This window comes from Columba livia, chromosome 4, assembly GCF_036013475.1.
Source record: "Columba livia isolate bColLiv1 breed racing homer chromosome 4, bColLiv1.pat.W.v2, whole genome shotgun sequence".
Taxonomy (NCBI): Eukaryota; Metazoa; Chordata; class Aves; order Columbiformes; family Columbidae; genus Columba; species Columba livia.
Genome location: NC_088605.1, coordinates 71,961,808 through 71,984,028, shown reverse-complemented (window position 1 = coordinate 71,984,028; position 22,221 = coordinate 71,961,808). Strand labels below are relative to the sequence as shown.

Here is a 22,221-nt window from a genome sequence, read left to right as displayed (position 1 = left end):
ACAATTAACATATCCGGGTAAATGGAATTTGAAAAACAGTGAAGAGTAAAAAATCATTTTATGCAAAGCAAAGTATATGAGATCTACCTAGTTGCCTTTTTTCAGGTGAAACCAAAACAACTCCTTTTTCTAGTTACAATAAGCCTCATTTTGACATACCTTATTAAACCATTTACACATTAGCCCATCAAAAATTAGCCCACGATGGTAAAAAGCCTTCACTGTGAGAGAAAATAAGAAGAGGTATGAAATGAACTGGAAGCAGATCAAAATAACAGAGAAATACACAAATTCCCTGGTGCTGGACGGATTGTATTATCTTCACGACCAGGGCAAAACCACAAAGATTCAACCTGTTGCATTAAAAGGGGAATTGTATGTTTGGAGGAAAGTCACCAGCAGATTTCTCTAGGATTAGTTAGGGAACTAAAAATAGTGGATAGTATCATAGCTAATTTTGGCACAGCGTGTGTGCTTATGACATTTTCTGATGACAAAGTCTGGAGGCAGTGTCGAACTGGAAAAGCCTTGGAATATCATAAAGGTCATTGAACTTGAGTTACTGAAAGGGGATGAGGTTAAAATGTACAAAGTGCAAGGCTGTACACTTTGTAATTAATTACGGGAAATTTCTATTACCAGTTCACAGTTTAGAAAAGACACTTAGGTAAAAAGCAAGTTTATTCGTCTGTTGCAGCAGGACTATGTACTACTGGGGAGATAGAAAGTTATAAAGGTTATAAAATCCTCTCCGCAGTTTTTCTACAGACAGGCAAGTTTACAACTTCCTATGTAAGAATTTGTTATGACCTTTTCTGAAAGAATGTAAAACGGGTGACAGTCTTGATACAGGAGATTAAAAGGATTTACCTTATTTAGTTTATTACCTTATTTCCTTATTTAAAGAAAATCTGATAAAAGGTTTATTATTGGTCTCCAAATACACTGCGGATAAAGGAGGGTAAGAGAAACACTAAAAGGAAATATACTTAAAGCAGAACTCAGTATCAGCATAAGATCACCTGAGTAAACTGCCGTGAAAATTCATCACAGAGATTAGAAAACTTCCCAGCTGTCAGGTCCATAAAGTACTGAACAGCTTCCCAATAGGAGTAGGAAGGCATAAAACCCAAACCTGTTTTAAGATGAGAGCTGGATAATTTTACAAATGGGATTATATGATCTGTTTAACTGCTGCAGGAAGGAACTAGACTCCATAGTCCATGAAATATTTTCTGATCCTGTGTTCTATTTAGGAAAAAAAAAAAAAGAAAAAAGAGAAGGCTTAAGCAATGAAGGAAGCAAAAGGCAACAAGATTTCAGTCCAAATATAAAGGAACACAATTTAAATGAAATGCAGTGTGATCTGATCACCTGAACCTAGGTTTGCTAGAAATAAGACAAACTCTCTTACTTGAAAGTTTGGAAAACAACATTACTATTCTGTTTCTTTTACAGTATACCCAGCTGCTCGTACAACTACGGTTCTGGGGCGTTTCCAAAGCTGCTACGGAAGATAGATTTGTATCTTCTCTGAGCAGTTCTACTTTTGTTTCAGTTGTAGCAAATGAGGGCCTGTTTTCGCTATACTGATAGTCCAGAGCCAGAACCTCTTTTGGTCAGGCTTCTGTATACCCTACAAAAAACCCCTTTCTCCCCAGAGATAATCCCTGTGTAGCAACAGCTTTCAAGTCTTGGTCCGAGAGTGTTGGCAGAACAAAAATGAATTTCTGTAATTTCTGGACCTTTCTACAGCTGCACAAATCTGAAGGTTTTGTTCACCCTAAAGCTTAACTGTTTTTGCCAAAAAGAGCAGTTGGTCCAATAAACAGCAATTATCTTCATAAACCTTACCTTGAGCATCTTGTAAACAACAAAGGAAACCCCAAACCCAAAAGCAGTTCTTGGGTCACCTTATTTACAATGGTAATGATTTTCAAAAGTCTAAGTGTGCTGGTTTGACTGAAAATGAGTTCATTTTCTTTGTGCAGTTAGAAACCTTCCTATTTCCTAGCTAGCACGGTCATTATTTGGACTTAGTTTGAGAACAAGAGATAACACCCCAGCACAGAGTTAATGTTTTCAATCGCTCTGGTCTGAGAGCCAAGGACACTCTGAGCACTGAGGAAGGGGAGCATGGATGGGGCAGAGCTTGACTGACACCCACACTGATCAATAAGAGTATTCCAGCCCATTAGCGTCATGCTTCATATCTGCCCTTTTTGCCATTTTGCAGAGGCCTCTGGGCCTTTCTGCCTTTTTCCTCTTTTTTCTGTCTTTGGGTTCAGCTGTTAGGACCAGGTGCTGCTTCCTGGGACTGGCTGCTCAGCGTGGATGGAGCTTGTGAGGAATTGCCTTCAGTATCTTTTATTTCTATTTTATATACATTTACTAGTAGTGTATTAGTGTTTTGTTATTTCATTCAACTGTGTTTACCCCAATCCGAGTTTTTCCTTTCCCTTTTGATTCTCTCCCCTATTGCGGGGGAAGAGGGAGGGGGTGAGTGAGCAGCTATCGTGGTTGTATTGCTAGCTCGGGTTAAACCACGACACTAAGCAAAGTAACTCATGGCCAATTGGGTTCTGCATTTTGCTGCCCTTGTGTGCCTGGGCACTCATCTCTGGCTATAACTGACATCACCGCCGGTGACCGGGTTGATTCCCTCGCAGCAACCATGGCCTCGCTGGAGCAAGGAGCAACTCCCCTTGGATGGTTTTGTGTCCCGTCTGCCCAGCACAGCTGAGCCCAGGGTGCACAGAACCCATTGGGGCCAGAACCTGCCTCAGGCCAGAGCAGCTCTGAGAGGGCAGCGCTCCCCTCCGGTGACAGATAAAAAAGAGTAAGATCAAAATTACCCATCGTCCTCTTTGCCAAAGACGCACAATTCTTGCATTTTGTCTGGTTGAGTTTGAAATACCTTCAGATGTGAAATTTAGTCACTGCCAAGTAAATGTTTGTCCCCGTTAAATGCCTTACATCATGATTTGTGTTCTTGTATCCACCAATCAGAACCATAATATAGGACTGAATCCTGCTTTGTTTTACAAATATTCCTGACAGTAGAGAAGCAAGAACTATAAAACATGACACAAATGCTCAAAACTTTCCTCTTGTTTTCAAGCTCTGCCTGCCGTCTAACAGAGTATCCCCTCTCCCTACAAGCCCTGGGGCAGGTGGGAACTGTGAGCACCCACAAGTGGGAGCCCTGGCAGCCTGCCCATTGGACACGGAGAAGCTGGAGAGCTGGGTGGTGAAAAATTCAATGAAATATAACAAGAGCAAGTGTAGAGTCTTGCATTTGGGCAGGAACAACCCCAGGTTCCAGTATAGGTTGGGGAACAATCTGTTAGAGAACAGTGTAGGGGAAAGGGACCTGGGGGTCCTGGTGGACAGCAGGGTGACCATGAGCCAGCACTGTGCCCTTGTGGCCAGGAAGCCAATGGTACCTGGGGTGGATTAGAAGGGGGGTGGTCAGTAGGTCAGAGAGGTTCTCCTGCCCCTCTGCTCTGCCCTGGGGAGACCACACCTGGAATATTGTGTCCAGTTGTGGCCCCTCAGTTCCAGAAGGACAGGGAACTGCTGGAGAGAGTCCAGCGCAGGGCAACAAAGATGCTGAAGGGAGTGGAGCATCTCCCGTGTGAGGAAAGGCTGAGGGAGCTGGGGCTCTGGAGCTGGAGAAGAGGAGACTGAGGGGTGACCTCATTAATGGTTATGAATATATAAAGGGTGAGTGTCACGAGGATGGAGCCAGGCTCTTCTCAGTGACAACCAATGATAGGACAAGAGGTAATGGATACAAACTGGAACACAAAAGGTTCCACTTGAATTTGAGAAGAAACTTCTTCTCAGTGAGGGTGACAGAGCCTGGCCCAGGCTGCCCAGGGAGGTTGTGGAGTCTCCTTCTCTGGAGGCATTCAAACCCGCCTGGACACCTTCCTGTGTAACCTCATCTGGGTGTTCCTGCTCCATGGGGGGTTGCACTGGATGAGCTTTCGAGGTCCCTTCCAACCCCTGACATTCTGTAACCCCGCGGACGCCAGCAGGGGGCGCCATGCGCACCGGGGTGAGCGGCGGCCGTTGGCCGAGGCCGTTGGGGCGGGAGCCGAGGGGCGGCGGCCGAAGCCGCGGAGACCCCGGGCCGGGACACCCCGGGAGGACGGACCTGCGGCCGCCACGGCCTTGCCGGGCTCCTGAGAGCCCCTGGACCGCCTCGGGGCACCGGGGAGCCTGAGTGAGCGGCAATCCCAGCGCCCGGAAACCGCCCTCATCACTCCCACCGTGCTCCCCAGGCAAGAAAATCTCACCCTTTCCCTCTTATTTCTAGTTAAACCCTCCCGTTCAAAACAAAGTAGCCCCCTTCTCCCCACACGAATCAGACAGTTTATCCACGACTCCTCTCTGGGCGCTCCTGCAACTTTTCCACAAAGATATTTTGCTTTTCATAGAATCATAGACGAGAATCATAGAATCATTTTGGTTGGAAGAGACCCTCAGGATCATCGAGTCCAACCATAACGTAACTCCAGCACTAAACCATGTCCCTGAGAACATCGCCTAAACACCTTTTAAACCCCTCCAGGGACGGTGACTCCACCACTGCCCTGGGCAGCCTGTTCCAATGCCTGACAAGCCTTTCCAGGAAGAATTTTTCCCTAATATCCAATCTAAACCTCCCCTGGCGCAACTTGAGGCCATTTCCTCTTGTCCCATCACTTGTTACTTGGGAGAAGAGACCAACCCCTCCATGCTCCAACCTCCTTTCTACAAAGATATTTTGCTGTAAGGTCGTGACTCGTAAACTCTTGGGGTGTTCTCTTCAGGCAGTGCTTTTATTTTAAGGAGAGATGGGAAGAGCACTTGATTACAAAGGATGCTCAAACAAGCCTCTTTAATTTTGATTTCTTACTGCTCCAAGCTATAAATATAGCTGAAGATTACAAAGGGTTGTTAAGTAAATAGCAAAAAACAACATTTACAATTTTCCACACAGCTACGCCCTAAACCAATAATATAGAGAAATCTGTCCAAAACTTTGAAGTGCTATTATAGTTTGTTATAGGACAAAACACTGGGGTTTCTATGTATTTATTTAGCCACCTACCACTCCCTTACCAAGTTTTTAAATCCATTTGTTTGCTGTACGGAAAAACATAATGTTAAGGGGAGGTGTATTTTGAAGATATTTGTATTACAAAAACATCAAATGAAAGCAAATTCATGCTAACAATGTATCTTTGACTAGTACGTGCGTGATAAATCCAAGATCTGCTTTTAATCTGTTGGGGGGGAGGAAGCCTTTGATCTGATACACCTATTTTCTCCTTAATTATTTTCCTTCCACTGAATGTTTTTCCTATGATTCTTGCAAGAAACTTTTTTTTAAAGTAATTTTGACCCTGGATCCCATTAAATAAACAAAACAAAACACAAAAAGACAGATTAGTAGTAGTATTGTGCTCATTTAGGAGTGCATTGAAGGCAGCAGTTGGTACAGATGATCTAATTTAACCAAATGATGTAATAAAGCAATAATGAGGATTAGGAAGATTTCCTTTCCCTATTTAAATTCTCTGTCATTTGGATCATAGCGCCTCATGTCTTCCAGAACTAGGTTCTATTATTGCAGCTGATAGAATTACATCTGAAGACCAGATTTTTTAATTTTTGCATTAGGAATCTATCAGGTTGCACTGCTTACTTTGTGTTTTAATATGTTTTTTCCAAAGCGTATCTTGTTTGCAGTTTTCTGTGATGTTCCCAACCTAAGCAAAATTGGACTCTTGCTTCCAATATACATCCTACATTGCGATTTCACTTCAGAGCATTGTCAGCATGTTTAGTATGAGTTAGATCTCAGATTTCATATGGTTTGGTCTGCTGAAGTTTATGGAAATACCTTAAAGGATCTGAATTATCTCAGCCAAGTGCTGGCTGAAGGATCAGGATACTTATTTCTCAGGAACAAATAGTAAACTTTTCCAGTAGAAGTGGCCTTGATAATTATCAACTGTATAATGCAGCTTCTCTTCTTTGCCACATCTATAAGAAAGTGATTTGGTTTATACGCGAAAGCTTGAGTAAAATGCACTGAAGTCATGTGTAGTTTGGCTGCTAAGGATTTGAGGAAAGCTAAAAGAAAACACTTTCAAACACTGGATTGCAGTGGTGTGTTCTTGGAACGAGAACAAAAATATTTTGCCATTAAATGAAAATATTTTTAATTACAGGAGAAACCACACTGAGTCTGTGATGCCTGTTTGAACACTTGTGACTACAGAAAAGCATTCTGAGTAAATTTCCAGTGTTTCTATCAGGTGGTTACCACACATTAGATGGGATTCTTAGTGCAAATAATTCTACAGTTTCTATCAGGTGGTTACCACACATTAGATGGGATTCTTAGTGCAAATAATTCTACAGTACTATATAATAGGTTCTTCCTAATATTAATAGAAGCTATGTTGCCTCATTTTAAACAGTTCTGACAATTATTCAATTGTCTATGCATGTAAAATTTGTACTATGCATCTAAAAATTAATAAAATCCTAGTGCTATGTGCATAGGTGTGTAGCAGCTTTGGTAGATATGTCCTCCAGGCACCCCTGTAAGCCATGAGATAAATGAAGTTGTAAAGTATAAGTTTTGTGAACATGCTACAACCTTTTTTTAAAAAAGAAGTATACATAGGCAAGCTGTCCTGAAATTTAGTGTTCCGCAATGGAAAGCTGCAGCTAGTAAAGAGCATGCAATTTGTCTCTTCTGTGATTTTAGACAATCATAGAATCATAGAATCATTTTGGTTGGAAGAGATCATCGAGTCCAACCATTAACCTAACACTGTCACTAAACCATGTCCAAAGAACCTCATCTAGCGTCTTTTAAACCCCTCCAGGGATGGCGGCTCCACCACTGCCCTGGGCAGCCTGTTCCAATGCCTGACCACCCTTTCCATGAAGAAATTTTTCCAAATATCCAATCCGAACCTCCCCTGGTTCAACTTGAGGTCATTTCCTGTTGTCCTATCACTTGTTACTTGGGAGAAGAGCCCAACACCCTTCATGCTACAACCTCGTTTCAGGCAGTTGCTGCAGGCTGAGTGAAGAAGGTGTGTACATAAGATTCATTATGCTGATATGAGTGTGTATCATTCTTCTCCCTACTTGGAATTTCTTTGGTTTGTAACAGTTGGCCTTCCTGGCTAAGATGCTCCAGAAGATTCTTGCCTTTATTGAAGATATAACAAGCGCCAATTTTATCTGTACTGGCTCTTCACACTTAGTCTTAGATTTATCTAAATCTCTTCAAGAAACACGAAGAAAGATCTCCTGCTTGCCAAGATGTCTGCTTCAAGAGCAAAAGCTGAAGTGGATAAAGAAAGCACTAAAGGGGTTAAGAATGAAGCAAAGTGTTTTAAAAGTTTTAAAGGACATTTGATTATTTCTGTGCTTAAAAAAAAATCCCGAAGCAACAACAAAGAAACACTCAACTTGTGCATATAAGTGGTATTTTAAATGTCTGTCATGAAATAGCATGTTCCCAGGCCTGGCTTCATGTCAACAAAACGTGTCTTTTATACAAGTCAAGATCACTAGGTGCTTTGAAAAATAATCTAAACACTCCTTTTCGGTGTCTATTGTATGTGTGTTTATGTTTCCGGCATGGATAATTGTTAGAAAGCTCATCACTGTCATCACATAAATTACCAAGCTGGAAGCTGATCACTTTAGGCAAGTCCTCCTGCTTATGCACAGCAGCATACTGTTTTCATTGTGGCATCCTTCCAACCAACAAGGGTAGTTTAATATGCTTTCTTCAGTTCTGGGGGCAAAAAAAAAGTATGTGCAAAATTCATATTGGTGTCAATGTTAGATCCTTCTCTGCTTACTGATGGGTGGCTGGAGTAGATGCAGGATTCATATGGGCCAGGGGCAACAGATTAGGATAGGAGACTGGAGACTTGCCTGGGGCCAAAGTGCAGGGTGCATAATGATCTGTGCCGGTGGCAGGACAAGACATATTTGGGTATGGATGTTGGCATAACTGATGGCTCAAAATAACCTTGAAAAGCTTCAGGACTCCAAATCAGGAAACCAAATTACTGCATGATATGGGGAAATTTAATGAAGAAAATAATGATGCCAGCAAAACTGTAGTCACTCTGCACAGTGCGCCATCTGAACTGCAAAAAAGAGATCTTAAAAAGGGCGGAGGGAAGTATCTATGTAATACACTCTAGTGCACATTTCATTGGGGATGAGCCATAAGAAAACAGCGGGACATCCTGTAACACTGATCCTCTTTCAGAATGACAGCAAGGGTGCTAAGAGCTGTTATTTCCATCTCTTACCAGTAGAAGCACTCCTATTCCACAAGTAAGACAATAAACAGGGTGACCATCAGCTTCTTGTCTTCTCACCCTAACCAGACTTCTGAAACAACCAAGAAAAATCCTGTCTCTATATGACCAGCCCAGATTTTGCATCACATCCAAATGAATGCAGAGGAGGAAGACTCCCAAGTGTGAGGGAAACAGATGCTTTAGGGCACAAGTTCTTCTCTTCTAAAGATGATGTCAAAGTGACAGGCCGTGCCTATCTCATTCCAATATCTGGAGGGAGACTACAGTGAGTTGTTTATTATAGATGTTTATGCCTTAAATGTCTAAAACTGGGTGAGGCAAGCCTTCTTGGGGAATACATGATACACACATAATTGGTGAAGCCTCCTCTCTAATAGCAGGATGAAGAGCCCACTAAATATGACTTGGTATGTTTACACATAAACACGTAGGTTGGATGGATGCTTCTGTGCACCAAAATCGGTGGAAATAATCCTAACAAGTTCCTAAGAACTCATTGTGTACTTTTTGATTTTAGGCTTCAATGCCTTAGTTTTTCAGCTATTTGAGATAAACCATAATTTACACTCCTAAAAATTCAGTGAAAAAATGATGCAGTCATAAGGTTCTTAGATACAATATGGAGGAAGGAAAGTAAATGAATTTGTGCTTGTTTGAATGTCTACTGCTTTCCTACAAAGATAAAATCCACAATAAATGTTCTGATAAACTTAATTTTCAGTGCAACTGGGCTTTATCAGCCCCACTCATGCCTCTGACTTAATTTGTAATGATATTTTCCTAGGCACCATAATCTGAATAAATGGATAGAATTTCCCTACCTACCTCAAACCCAAATATTTTTATCTTTTCATTGCAAATTCAGTGCTCTGGAGCATTGCATCCAGATCAAATTAAGGTCCTGGGTTGTAAATCTGACTACCATCTGGTTTGTGCAGCCCATCAATGGGTAGAATCTGGCTGCTAGTACAGAAAATTGGCCTGCAGACTGGCACATCAGATGAAAGCACAGGATTCAAAGCTAATTTGGGATCCAAATATATTAATGAGAAGCAATAGATCGAAGCATACGGAGTACATTTCTCTAAGGCTAATGTGTGCTCTGATTTGTATCTTGTGCTTAACATTGATCTTAGTGAAGCTTCACAAGCAAGGTATGTGCAAGTACAGAATTTGTTGCTTTGTATTTGAAGCTGTACTTTCAATATAGTTGGTGAGCAAGTGAGAAAACAAATAAGGAAGCAGTTGTTTGGGCTGGTGAAAAAGAACCAATAAAATGATGGTGACAAACTAAATGCTTATATATGAGCAAGGACAGATAGTCCCACCTGAATTTTCTTAAAGAGCAGACAGAGATAATTGCAGAGGCATTATCAATCATTTCTGACACCTCATTAAGAGCAGATGGATTTCCAGGGGACTGAAGGACAGGAAAGCCAAGGTACAGCCAATAGTTAAGTTGTTAATAAACAGGAGAGAATGATGTGGATCTTTGAGGCAAGCTTCAATACCCAAAGAAATAATAAAAGAGTTTATTCCCAGACATTATTGCTTCCAAATGTGCAAGTTTGGGAGTCTGTGGAAGGGAATGCTCTCAGGTCCAATAATGTATTTTGAGAGAATACTGAAAAAATAAATAATTCTGATCAACAGAAGAACCCAAATAAAGGATTAGACACATGCTTACTCGGTGATGGTTAATCTAATTTAAGCACTCCCATGGTCCTCTCATATTAAGGAGTGATTTTTTAACACTACTACTGGATTTTGTTTAGTATACAAAGGCATGTGTACATAGAAGGTAGAAGTGCAAGAATGGGCAGGTGTGTCTTGGCAGAGATAAAATAAACCATGCCCCTGAACCACCATTTTTCTTGCAAACAAATCCCAGGCTGAGTTCCCCAAGTTGTTTCTAGAGCCCTTGAATACCATTCTGATATTTCTTCCCACTATGAGGTGGGTTGGTTTTGTCCATTGGTTTAAGACATCTCTTTTGGGGATTTCTTTGTTAGAATATATATGTGTGTCCATTAAAAACAAACAAACAAACAAAAAAACCAGAACCATTAATATATTGTGGCAGATGCTTCATTAATATAAAGGCAATGATGCTATGCTGATGTATATGAGCTAAAGCCCTGTCCTTTTGAATATCTAGAGAAGACACTTGCTGACCATATTATCTATGCTTCATTGCTTTGTTTTCTATATGCTGAAAGACATTCAAAGAAAATGAGTTATTTCTAATACCATAGCATCATAGAATGGCCTGAGCTGGAAGGGATTCACAAGGATTATGGAGCAGCATATGGTTTTAGCTGCTGGCTGGGGGCCAGGAGCTGGAGCTAAACTACAAGTACAAAAGCAGCAGTGTCAGCCCAGTAAAGTGCTTCCAGTGCTTCAACTACCTCTGGCAATCACACACTTATCAATGGAGTCCAGCAATAAGGAGTTATCTCATCCTGATGCCTTTCCAAGCCTGGGACTTGAGGCAAGGTTGCAGAAGGGCTCCGCCAGAGGCAGCAATGGCTATTGTGACCTCCGTGTGCATGAGGAGTGAGCAAGCAAGTGATGCAGCAGTCTTGCCAGTGAGATTTCAGCTGTTTCTTGTTCAGCTTTGGGATAGAACACTGTTGGCAAGTGCAAGTGCAAGTACTCGAATGTACTTGAGAATTGTGGAGGCCTTTCTGAGCGGCATGGACACACCTCCCCCAGCTGAAGTGCTTGTGGGTGCAAGAGTGGGTACCAAAGTCAACTGGACAACTGTTGGACAAGACTCTTGGACAGGCCAGCAAGAATCCTGGGAGCAGGAGCATGACAATCAATGCTGTGAAGGACAGGGGCAACTAGGAGCTTGCCATGTGTGCATTTTCTAATTTTGTCTCCAGAGAAAATAATGGCCACAGGGGCAGCCTGAGTCAGTGTGCTAGAACTTGTGAGACCTGCATTTCACGGGATGCTAGGAACTCCATCCTGTGGGCCAAATGAAAAAAGAAGCACACATGAAAACAAAACAAAACATAAAAACAAAAATCAGAAACAACCTCCCCTAGGGAGACTTCTGTCATCAGGAAGTACCACAAATCCTCATGAGATAACAAAACAGTACCCCCTGAACTAGATTCTAGGACCTCCTCTGCTCAGAACACAATCCCTCTCCAGAACCGTATGTCGACTCTGGAGCCCACTCTAGAACAGTCACCTGAGCGGGAACCTGATCTGGAACCCAATCCAGAACTTGACCAAGATCACCCTCTAGAACTTTCAGCCGAGCTAGAACATGGGCTAAAACCTTTTAAGTGAGCTAGAACCCAATCTGGAACTGGCAAAGCTACTTAGAACACACTCTATAACCACCAAGTGAACTGGACACACACTGTCAAATGACTTAAAGTGAACCATCGAGTGAGCTAGGATACAATCTAGAGTTGACACATAATCTATAACACAATTTGGCATCTTCAACTGAGCAAGAACACAATCTAGAAACACCCCCCCAATCTAGAACAGACTTTATATACTCTTCGCTGATCTAGAACCCAATGTGGAGCTTTCAAGTGTGCTAGAACGTGATCTAGAACCTTTTGTGTAAACTAGAGCACACTCTAGAACCTCCAAATATATCTAGAACATTGTCTAAACACACATCCACTCCCACCAAACCAAACAGTTCCAGAATTCCTACCTGCTCTAATAATTAACTGCAACAACACCACTCGAGCTCTACAACCAATCAACCCCCAAACCAGCCTCTGGAATGGACTCAGACTCTGGGGCCCACCCAGATACCTCTCAGAGCCAGGAAAGGACCTTTCATCTTCAGTCATGAAAACACTTGAAATACGGATGTAGTGTCTTCACTGGCACATTCTTCCACATCTACTTATTGCCTGGCTTTAGAGGACAGAGGGTTTTTTTCCAGTGAATGGGTTTCTGACATTTTTGTCATCAGAGCTGGCTGGGACAGTGGAAGGGAGTGTGTGTTTTACTGCAATCTCTTCTTTGATTTTAAATTTTATTTAATTTAACTTCGTTTTTTAGTGATTTGTTGCCCTGCTTTTGAAACTCACACAGCTCTGCCTCACAGTCTGCCTGAGTAATCAGCATTCAGAAATAATAGTGATGGTTTTAATAGATGAGAATGGCTCTGGTTTTGCCAATGCCAACTGTTGTGGCAGTATATACAGCAGAAACCAAAGAATATCAAAAAGCTCTTCTATCTCATCCCAGAACAGAGAGTAGGAACACTGGATCAGTTTCCTACGGCAAAAGCTATGAGGACCCTTTCTGTGCTAAGAAAATACACCCTCTCTTCCCAGTCTACAATTTGTGTCAAGGAAAACCTCTCAGCACCACCTTGTTATTAATTCTGCCCGCATGGTCCCTCGGTGCAGTGGCTGCCACCAAAGACAGACTAAGCACAAAGGCATTGCCAGAGAACGTTAAAAGCAGAAAAGGTCCCAGGAGCCACACAAAGGGATGCAAAAATGTACATGCTCTTCTTGCTTCAGAAAACAAGCAAGCAAACAAACAAAACCACACCAAAAACCAAACCAGTGGTTGTTAGTTTCTCACAGACTTCACGGAGCATTTAGGCTAAAGGGCCCTGAAAAGTCAGGGGAATAATCCTAGATGTCGTGAAGATGGGTATGATTCCACACGCAGAATACTGAACATTTCATTTTATGGGTTTTGCCTGCATCCCTCACGACAAGAGCCAAACAGCTCTTTTCTAGACCAGACTTGCCAAGGAGCAAACCTCCCATCATGGCTTCCAGTTTGGTGAGCTCTGAAGCACAAAAGCACAAGTAAGTGTGCCCAGTGTGCCATAAAACCAGTAACTGATACACGAACCGGGTACCCCTGCAACCTCATGGAGAGAAAGGGTTATATAATGTTCAACAACTAAACCCAGTCACACATCTAATGGCATTTCAAACTCATGCTTGCTCTCCTTATAATTTAAAATTTCTATAGCTTCCCTCATCACATACACTGTCACACTACTTTCTCAGACCTGCATAAGCCTTCTCTATCCTTCCCAACTGGTGATTCTGGACATGATCTTGCTTCACCAAGGCCTCTCAGACTTGACTAGGATCCATCTTGAGCATCTCCACCTCTGTGCTCTGAATCAAGAGCCAGAGAGCAGACAAGGTTGAAATTCAGCAAGCCAGGGCAAAATTGTGCAAAGGCAGAGGTTTTTGTGTTCTTTGGCAACATCATTTTGAACAGGGAAGTGCAAGGCTTCCAGGGGGGAATTGGTGGTTGGTTATAACATGTAACAGCGAGAGATAAATCTTGACCTTGTTGAGAGACATGCAGGGTAGGTGCAACAAACACAGGAAAATGAACCCTTGTGATCAAAATCTGCAAAATAGCCTGATGTGCAACTAGAAGGACAAATAAAAGTTTGGGGATCTTATTTCTCATGAGCGTGTTTTTCCCATTCTGCAGTTGAACCTGTTGCAGCTGCTCTCCCAGATATTTCGTAAATTTGTAAAACCCGTGGGCCACCAGGCCCAAACACCCAAATAAATAACTCATTCAATTATATTTCAAAACCAACACCATATATTCTGTGATCTGTACTACTCAATGAAATAAAACACACATAAAAAAGACACGCTGGTGACCCTGTGACTCCATTTTTAAACAAGGTTGTTGTGCAGTTTAATACCATAATTAAGGACAAGAGTCCTTTATTGCATACTGGCTTGTTGAGATAAATCTGAACTTTTCTTCTCTGAAGGAGGAAAAATTGGAAAGAATCAGTCACAGAAAAGAGTATGTTAACCTTGTCAACATACTGCCAGCCTAGGAATGTATTTCGTTTTAATCACAGAAACGCAAATATTGACAGTTGTAGGAACAGACTGAGAGTTCATCAAGTCTTCTTCTTAACTGAGAACATGAAGAGGCATTTAGATCTGATTCTCACTTACTTATACTATTAATGAAATATTTTGAGGAAATATATTGTCATGGACTGAGTGAGGTGAGAAAGTCTGCTCAAATGAAAAAGCCTTTTTATATTATAACAGCTCATGGGTCTATTCCATACAATCTCGTGCATGTGGAAGGTCATTCTAGCTCAGAGAGATATTGCTCCCACCACACTATTTCTTCTCAGATGTTGCAGATTTCTGGGTTACAGCTGTGTGCAGTGCAACCGCTGGAAAGAAACATCTGCCCCAAACACGCGTGTTTGGAATTCACGAGACAGATGATAAACAGTGGGAGACTGTGACCATCACGTTACAGCTGCTGGCCCAGAGAATCATAGAGTCAAGAACAGACTAATGCTAAAGCAGTTAAAACCACTCAGACAACTGCAATTACTCAAGTCGTTTACTGAGATTACTCAAGAGCATAAATGTGGGTACTTGTGAATGTGCAATGGGATTTATCATAGCCACAGTTCTCAGCTCTCAGTTTCCAAGGAACAAAGTAGAATTTTCCAATAGTTTTGCTTTCCCTACACCATTTATATATTAGGTTCAACACTGGCTTAATGGAATGATGGCATGCTACTAATACTGCATACCAGCTCACTGCCTAAAATTATTGAGGAATATTTGAACTTTTATAACTGTAGCAATGAAAACAAAAGGAAGAAGATCCTCCATGATGCAGAAAGAACGGCTTCAGGAACAATAATGCCCTTATGTCTTTCAATGTTCTTTATTAGAAACCCAAAGAAGATTTGAGATTTCTTAGTTCATGTAACACTCCTCCAAATACTGATCCTGCCTAAAAGCTTCTTGACTCGATCATCCATGCAACCAAAACATGACGTGGTGTGTATGTGCAGGCTGCACCAGTTTAAGAACAGCCAAGAGAAATGCTTTGTGTTGGCTCTTCGAAAAACAGCACTGAAGGCAATCTAGGTCAGAAGAGAGTCCTACCAACACAAAAAATTTAGTAGGTGCTACAGACTGCGAGGAAAAAAATGAGACTAAATGTGAAATGAGAGATCGTTTGCTACTGTTCATGAATTTCAGTGTCGGATTATTTTAATTAGCAGCTGTACCTCGTTGCGTCTTTCAGGACATAGAAAATAAACTACCTTTAACATGCTCCTCAGAGAGCCCAGATCTGTCTGATAGAGTAAGATCCACCTCATTTAACTTCATCTGGCTGTGTATCAGAACTAAGCTAGTTGCCTGCTCTTGTTCTATAGTTATAAGAAAGAGAAGATAAATGATTTATCCAAACTGCTTTTGAATGGGGTGTGTTAATTTGTGTCTTTTTAGGATGGCTAAAAAAACCCCAAAGGACTTACAGTAAATACCAAAGTTTTAGGAAGCCGAACCAGACAAGATGAATTTCATAGTCTGCAACTTGACTGCATGTCTTTCATGTAAAGATTAACAATTTTGGAGCACAGCTTCAATCCTTCAAGAGTTAGCTGCATGAATGTGTGTATATGTATATAAATATTTAATAATAAATAATAAATATTTAATGTGTAAATATTTAGGGATTTGTAGTGAAGAACATGTGGAGTCAGACAATCCAGGGAAGGTTGCAATAGGGCTTTTAAGTCACATGATAAACCATAACTATTTGAATAAGGCTGATCTATTTTTATTTTTACAAATGTGATCTATCTAAAGCCAAGTTACACAGAGTTTATGGAGCAACTGAAAAACAGCGGGCTTTGTATTGTAATTATTAACATAAATTTTATCGGTCTCCTTTTTTACAGGTGTTTCTTTCTGGACACGCTTCACAAAATGGGGGGTGAGTAAATACATCAGTCTAAGCTGAACTCCATTTTCCAGCAAGTAAACCATTTACCTATTCAACAGTACAGCTTTAGTTACAGTAACATGATTTGTAATATGTTAGAGCAGTTGGAAAGGCCTTGCTAGATCTGGAACAATACATAACAAGTGAAAAAAACAAAAAGAAAGAACAATGCAGGTTTTACTTGCAGACTCGAAAATCCAAAGGACTCTCCGTAGCACAACTTAAAATGCTGGGATGCCTTGAGTGTTTTCTGACAAGTTAACGATGTTAAGACACCTTGAGAAACACCTTCCAATCCAGCTGGTTTTACATGCTCTAGCATGTAATCCCTTTAGAGTTGTCACAGAATAATTTCGCTTTATATGTAAGATTTTTTTCTCATTGATATAACTCAGCCTAATCCTCCCATGTCTTATGTGCTATAGAAAGTGAATAGAAAAATTAGCATATTGGTAACTGAACTAATATACGTCGTAGAGCTGTAGAATTATGTCTGCAGCGTTTTAAAGAGAAACTTGAACTAGATTCAAATGAACTAGCTCAGCTACTGCGAGCAGTGCAGCCATGGCAGCAAACAGTTCAGTGTCAGCTGTAAAATCTGCCTGTAAAGGTAAGTAAATATTTGGACAACTTGCTGGCACAGAGTACTTGCTCTACAACAGTTCCACTATTTAGCTGTTTTCCATGCCGCTCAGGATGACCTCAGCCTCAGAAGACAGCAGAGCTGTACCTGTTGGCTGCTCAATGCCTTACACAACAGACTTGAAAACACTCAGGAAATGAAAAAGACATTTAAAACTGTACCTGTTCTTTACGTTTTTGTTTATTTCTGAACTGGTAAACTGAGGAGTCCCAGAAGACTTGTGACTTTGGCCAGTACGGTTTCAGGGTGCTCATGGAAGGCCTGATTCCGTTCCTCTCGAAAACTGCAAACCTGGATCATTTCACAAAGTTGCTTTATAGTGCAGCTCCTATTCAGAGGAATATATATGTGGTAAGACACTATTCAGTGTGTTGAAGAGCGTTAGTCTCAAGCCTCTAGGCCTGATCATTTAATATCCACGTAGTTTTGTTTCCTGACCCGAAACAATATAAGCAGGCTAGCACTTCTGGGGCAAAGCGATATCCTATTAAGTTGCCTTCTGAGGCCTGTTGTCTAAACTTACTTTGCACTACTCCTTTTATATTCAGTGTGTGAGGGTGGTTTTTACATGGTGATTGACATATTATTAGCAACCAAATGATTGTTAGAAATCACTATAGCTAAGCCAGCTGACTTTACAATTCTGCTCCCCCTAAAATGGATTTTAGTAAAGGGTTTTTTTTCTAGAATCTAATTTGGTATAGACATGAATAATTTACAGGTTTCTTTTACAAGACACCACACAGGATCAATACAGATATAAAACATACCCGCTACCTTATATGCCAGCTATTGCAAAATGTCACACTGTTCTTTTCACAGAACAAACTGCAAACATATGCACCAATTCAATAGAGATTTTTTTTAATGTCATACAACCTATCCATTAATTCAGTAACTAACAGTGATTTTTAGTCCTTTTATCTTTCTTCTAATTACAAAGTCAGATATCAACAACAACAAAGTTGCTTTTCAGTGTTCAGCTTAGGCAATAATAATGACTATCTGTTTTTTCGGGTTTCTATTTTAGATTTGTGTACATATGCTAACAGTTATAAACACGTGTTTCCGTAGTGGAGGTAGCAAGGTGTTTGATACGTATTTTCTTATCTTTATGTTTTTACGTACTTATGCACTAAAGAAAATCAACACCAGGAGTTGCAGTTACTTGGATGGCTTATACTTGTTCAGCTCTACGGTTACAAATAGGCAGAAAAAGGCATAGAAATGCCTTTGTCTGTGAACACTGAAGTTCTGCACAGCACATAGTTCAGTCTTTATGATGTTATAATTGGGCTTCAAAAATTAATTTTGATGTGAATTATGATAGCTGTCTCTGTCTAGAATGATTTGGATCGGATTTGAAAGTTCTACATTGAGATGTAGGTTTTGCAGCTGAAGCAGTTTACATGAACAGAAATCCAGAGGATCTAGAATCCAGTGATGCCCTAGTATATCACCTGAAAATTTAATAGACATTAACATCTAACTGGAATCTAGTTGGTTAATCCCCCAAAAGTGGACAGAAACCAGTGTAAGTGGTTAGTTGTGGTAAACAGCAACATCTTCCAAAGATAGATGACATTTACCACACACCCAGTATTCATGGGTTTTACTGTGAAACCTCAAAGTTTTCTCCTAGAATATGTATATGCAGAGCTTACCACCCACCAATACAAGACAACACCATGGCCAAGATATGCCTAGTTCCAAAAATAGCATAAAATATTTATTTTTTAACTTCTTCAAGTTTGGAGAAAATAAATATTTAGAAGTTACGCTTAGTTTATAATCAAAATATAATTTTTGCCAAAACTCCAAGTCTGACAGGTTTTACTAGTTCTTTGTTTGCAAACTTGTTTTTGGTGATGAATCAACACAGAATTTACCCTTGTGGTAAACAGTTTGTATAACGTCCAATATGTGACTACGTGGAATATAACACAAACTCACCCTTCCACAGGTCTGGCCATTGTTATGCACCTACACTTTCATTTGACCTTGGCTGCTGTCAGTGTTTAAAACCACATTTCTCTACCTCCTTTGCTCCTGAGAGATTCTCTAGTGCATTTTATATTCTGGATTAAAAGTCATGTTAACCAACTTCCCTTATGGGGGGTAGGTATTCTGTGTAATATTGGAATGGCCCAGCACCCCTGGACAGGGTCTTAAAATGTACATCCTGTACATCAGGATGTAGTGATGTGTCATATGTTTACTTTTTCCTTTAAAACTCAAAAATATCCTTCAGAATCATTTGTCAATTTTACCTCTCCCCATTCCCATTACCTAGAGCAGAGGGAAAAAATTTAAAAGCCTAACTTCCCTTCTTTTCACTTGGAATAGTGTAGTTTCATATGCAATGTTAGCAGAGAAGTGCATGGCTTTGGAAGGTATTAATATTAGTTAACTTCCTTTTCAATGTTAGGGGTTCAGAGACACCAGCAGCTGCAGCACCAGCTGCAGTGATAGCAGCGCCACCGCTGGCAGGGACAGCTCTTGTCCCTGTGTTAGATTCCACAGCATTTTGAAATCACTCGCTGACCAGAAGCAGTGAGCAGACCACAAAAATTCCCATTGGAAACTCCTAAGGACAGGCCTTTGATGTGCCACACCAACATAAAGAATCTTACTTTTTCTTTTTACTAAAAAGACTATAAATATTTTTTAGTACTAGACATTATAAGACTAGAAAAGTCTTCAATTTACACTACCATAGTCTGGTAGACCTTCGAGAAGTTCCTTACATTTCACTTGAGCTATGATAAAACATAATAAATATCTCTGCTGCTGCAATGTGTTAACCACCTTCTACTAGGCTAGTTAAATACAATGCATATGAGCTTGTTGAGTATTGCTTCTTGAATAACAGGGATAAATAATTTCCTACATTTACTAATTTCAGTGGTACATGAAAGAAATACAGGGAAATGTTTTAATCATCATTAGGAAAATAGACAATTCTCGCACAGGCTACCAATACATCTTTTAGTTGTCTTGGATTCTGCTGTGTCTGCTCTGTTCCGAGATTTTAATCTTTGATTTCCTTTCCATGCTTGTACTTAATTATAAATCATTGCCTCATTTTGTTCTAAAATCATATGCTTTCTGTTTCTATATCAATATAAGCACTGTGTCACAAGTCTCTAATACTTGGCTAACTCCCTCACACTTCAAAGTGCAGAGATAGTGGTAGCTCAGCACAAGAGGTGGGCTATAGCATCCTAAACCCTCCTGGGCGTACATTTGTGGCAGTGTTTCTATCAGCACAAAAGCACCTGATCACTACTTGGGAGGGTCAGGTGGACAGAAGAGGTCAACACGTCTTTTGCCATATACTGGACTAAAGCAATGGGGGGAAGGAGGTTGATTCAGTCACTCATGCACTTACATTAAAGACTGATGAAACTGTTAATTTAGAAAGGAAATATGGAAACAGGCATCAGTTCTGCTAATGTTGCTTGTTCTCTGCAAATGTGAATCTTCTTTCTATTTACTCAGCTTGAATAACACAAAAGGTAGTCTCCATTTATTAAAGAAAGGAGCTTCATTCTTGCCTCAATTTACCCATTTTCATCAATCACTCTCACATAAAGAGAACACAACATGAATATAATGTTCTTCTTACACCCAACTCCTAGGGTTTTTCCTAAGAATTTAATCAGTTTAAAAGGGTTTAATCCAGTTTAAAAGGGTTTTTTAACTTGGATCATTTCACTGAGCTGATTTAAAGAGCAGACACAAATAGTTGTGGCTTTGGGGGTGAGGGGGTGTTTGTCTCCTCATAGCAAAGGAAGCATTAAATTGTAGCTTGTTCGTAGGAATGACCATTAGGAGAGGAAAGGTTTGGGGACGGAGGGTAGCAGGAACCTCACTTTTCCTTACCTGTACTATCTGTTATCTGCACTTGAGGTGTTATACAAAATATACACAGAGAGCACACAGCTGTGCTTTCTGTTTCTTTTTTCCCATGCGTTAACATTTTCTCCCGGTGTTTGATGTTCACCCACTTCAGGAAAATCTAGAATCCAAACAAATAATTTTAATAAGAAAGCGTATCAATTATTAAATGTCAAAATTGTCTACTAGAGCTCTTTTCTCAGCTTTAACTACCTGACAATATTTTTATATCGTCTAACACAAATAATTTTATGATCAAAAGTGATAAACGTTTTGATCAGAAGGTTACCAGAGATTTTACTTTGGTTCATGTGGCCTGAGGGGTTACTGCTTGCATCATTCTTGGCATGCTGTGATGTTTAGTAAAATGTGTTTGCATAAAATACTATGGAAGGTGTTATAAAAGAATTTTTCCTTCACGCTGGAATTGTCTGGCAATGATTACAAATGGGGGTTGTTAGAAGTAGAATAGGGAAAAATACCTGCTGAAGAGGTTAAGCACTGGAATGTCTTGACCAAAACCCTATGGAATCTACATTCTTGAGGGATCCAGAACTGGAATGGACAGTTGGAAGCAACCAGACAGATCTTTAAAGGGCTGAACTGCATGACCTCCAGAGGTGCCTTCTAACCTACCCTCTGCTGTGATTTACAGTCTACAGTCTGTGCCCTAACCTACCTTATGTTTCAATCACAGGAAAAGATGGAAATACTGTAGGCCAGGCAATTTATAATAGAAAATGGATACTCAGTATAAATTTATGTTTTTGTTTCCATTTGTACTATTTTAAAACATAGTTTCCAGCCTGACTTGTTTGAAATATATTTTGTAATGTGTTTATAGGCTGAGCTGCTCTGTATTACCTCTAAAAAAAGGCATTTATCATGGAAAGCTTGACCCAGAGTTAATTTTAGAGGTGCTAGCAAATGCTGCTGTTATAAAGCTTCTTTTCCTGTTTATGGTAAGAACAGATCTTCTCTTTTCCTCCTACTTATTATCTTGCCAAAACCAGAGGTCATTAGCAAGGTGAATCTCTGTTTTTCCAGTGCTTCTGTCAATATAATTTCAGGAAATACAACTGCTGTACAACACAAGTTTTCAGATGGAAACATATGAAATTTTCGAACAGCTGAAGAAACAGTGTTTTAGTCCACATTTTTCCTATTACTGTTATCGATGTTATTTGTATTTGGTATGAGGGATATCAAGACTTTTTTTAGAAACTGTATGGGATGTTTTGTTGAAACACAAAGAGGTCCCTGCAGCTTCTCTTACACAGTTAATGTCTATGGACTGAGAAGGGGTTTCCTAAAAGCTGAAACGGTTGCAACTAATACAAATGTACAGCCATTAGGGCTTAGGATGCTATGGCCCATATCTTAGCTGAGCTAACATTAGCTGTACTTCAACAATACAAGCTATATACCCGTACAAAAAAAACCCAAACCACACACACACACATATATATAATAGAGACAACTTTTCACCTATACTTGATAATACAAATGCAGACATACAGTCGGTTTTTCAGGTTTTCACTTTAAGGTGAGGATCTCAAAAGT

The 22,221-nt window shown here is 40.3% G+C and overlaps 1 long non-coding RNA gene across 4 annotated transcripts in view; it reads right to left on the bottom strand.

The window, feature by feature from the left end:
* Positions 1 to 22,221, bottom strand: part of LOC110356325 (uncharacterized) — a 40,217-nt gene that overhangs the window by 12,790 nt on the left and 5,206 nt on the right. For all 4 annotated transcript variants that reach the window (XR_010472572.1, XR_010472574.1, XR_010472575.1 and 1 more), the window contains exons 2-3: positions 20,644 to 20,779; positions 16,920 to 17,086 (exon numbers count right to left, since the gene is read on the bottom strand). This is a non-coding gene — a long non-coding RNA (uncharacterized LOC110356325). The remainder of the gene's footprint in view (positions 1 to 16,919; positions 17,087 to 20,643; positions 20,780 to 22,221) is intronic.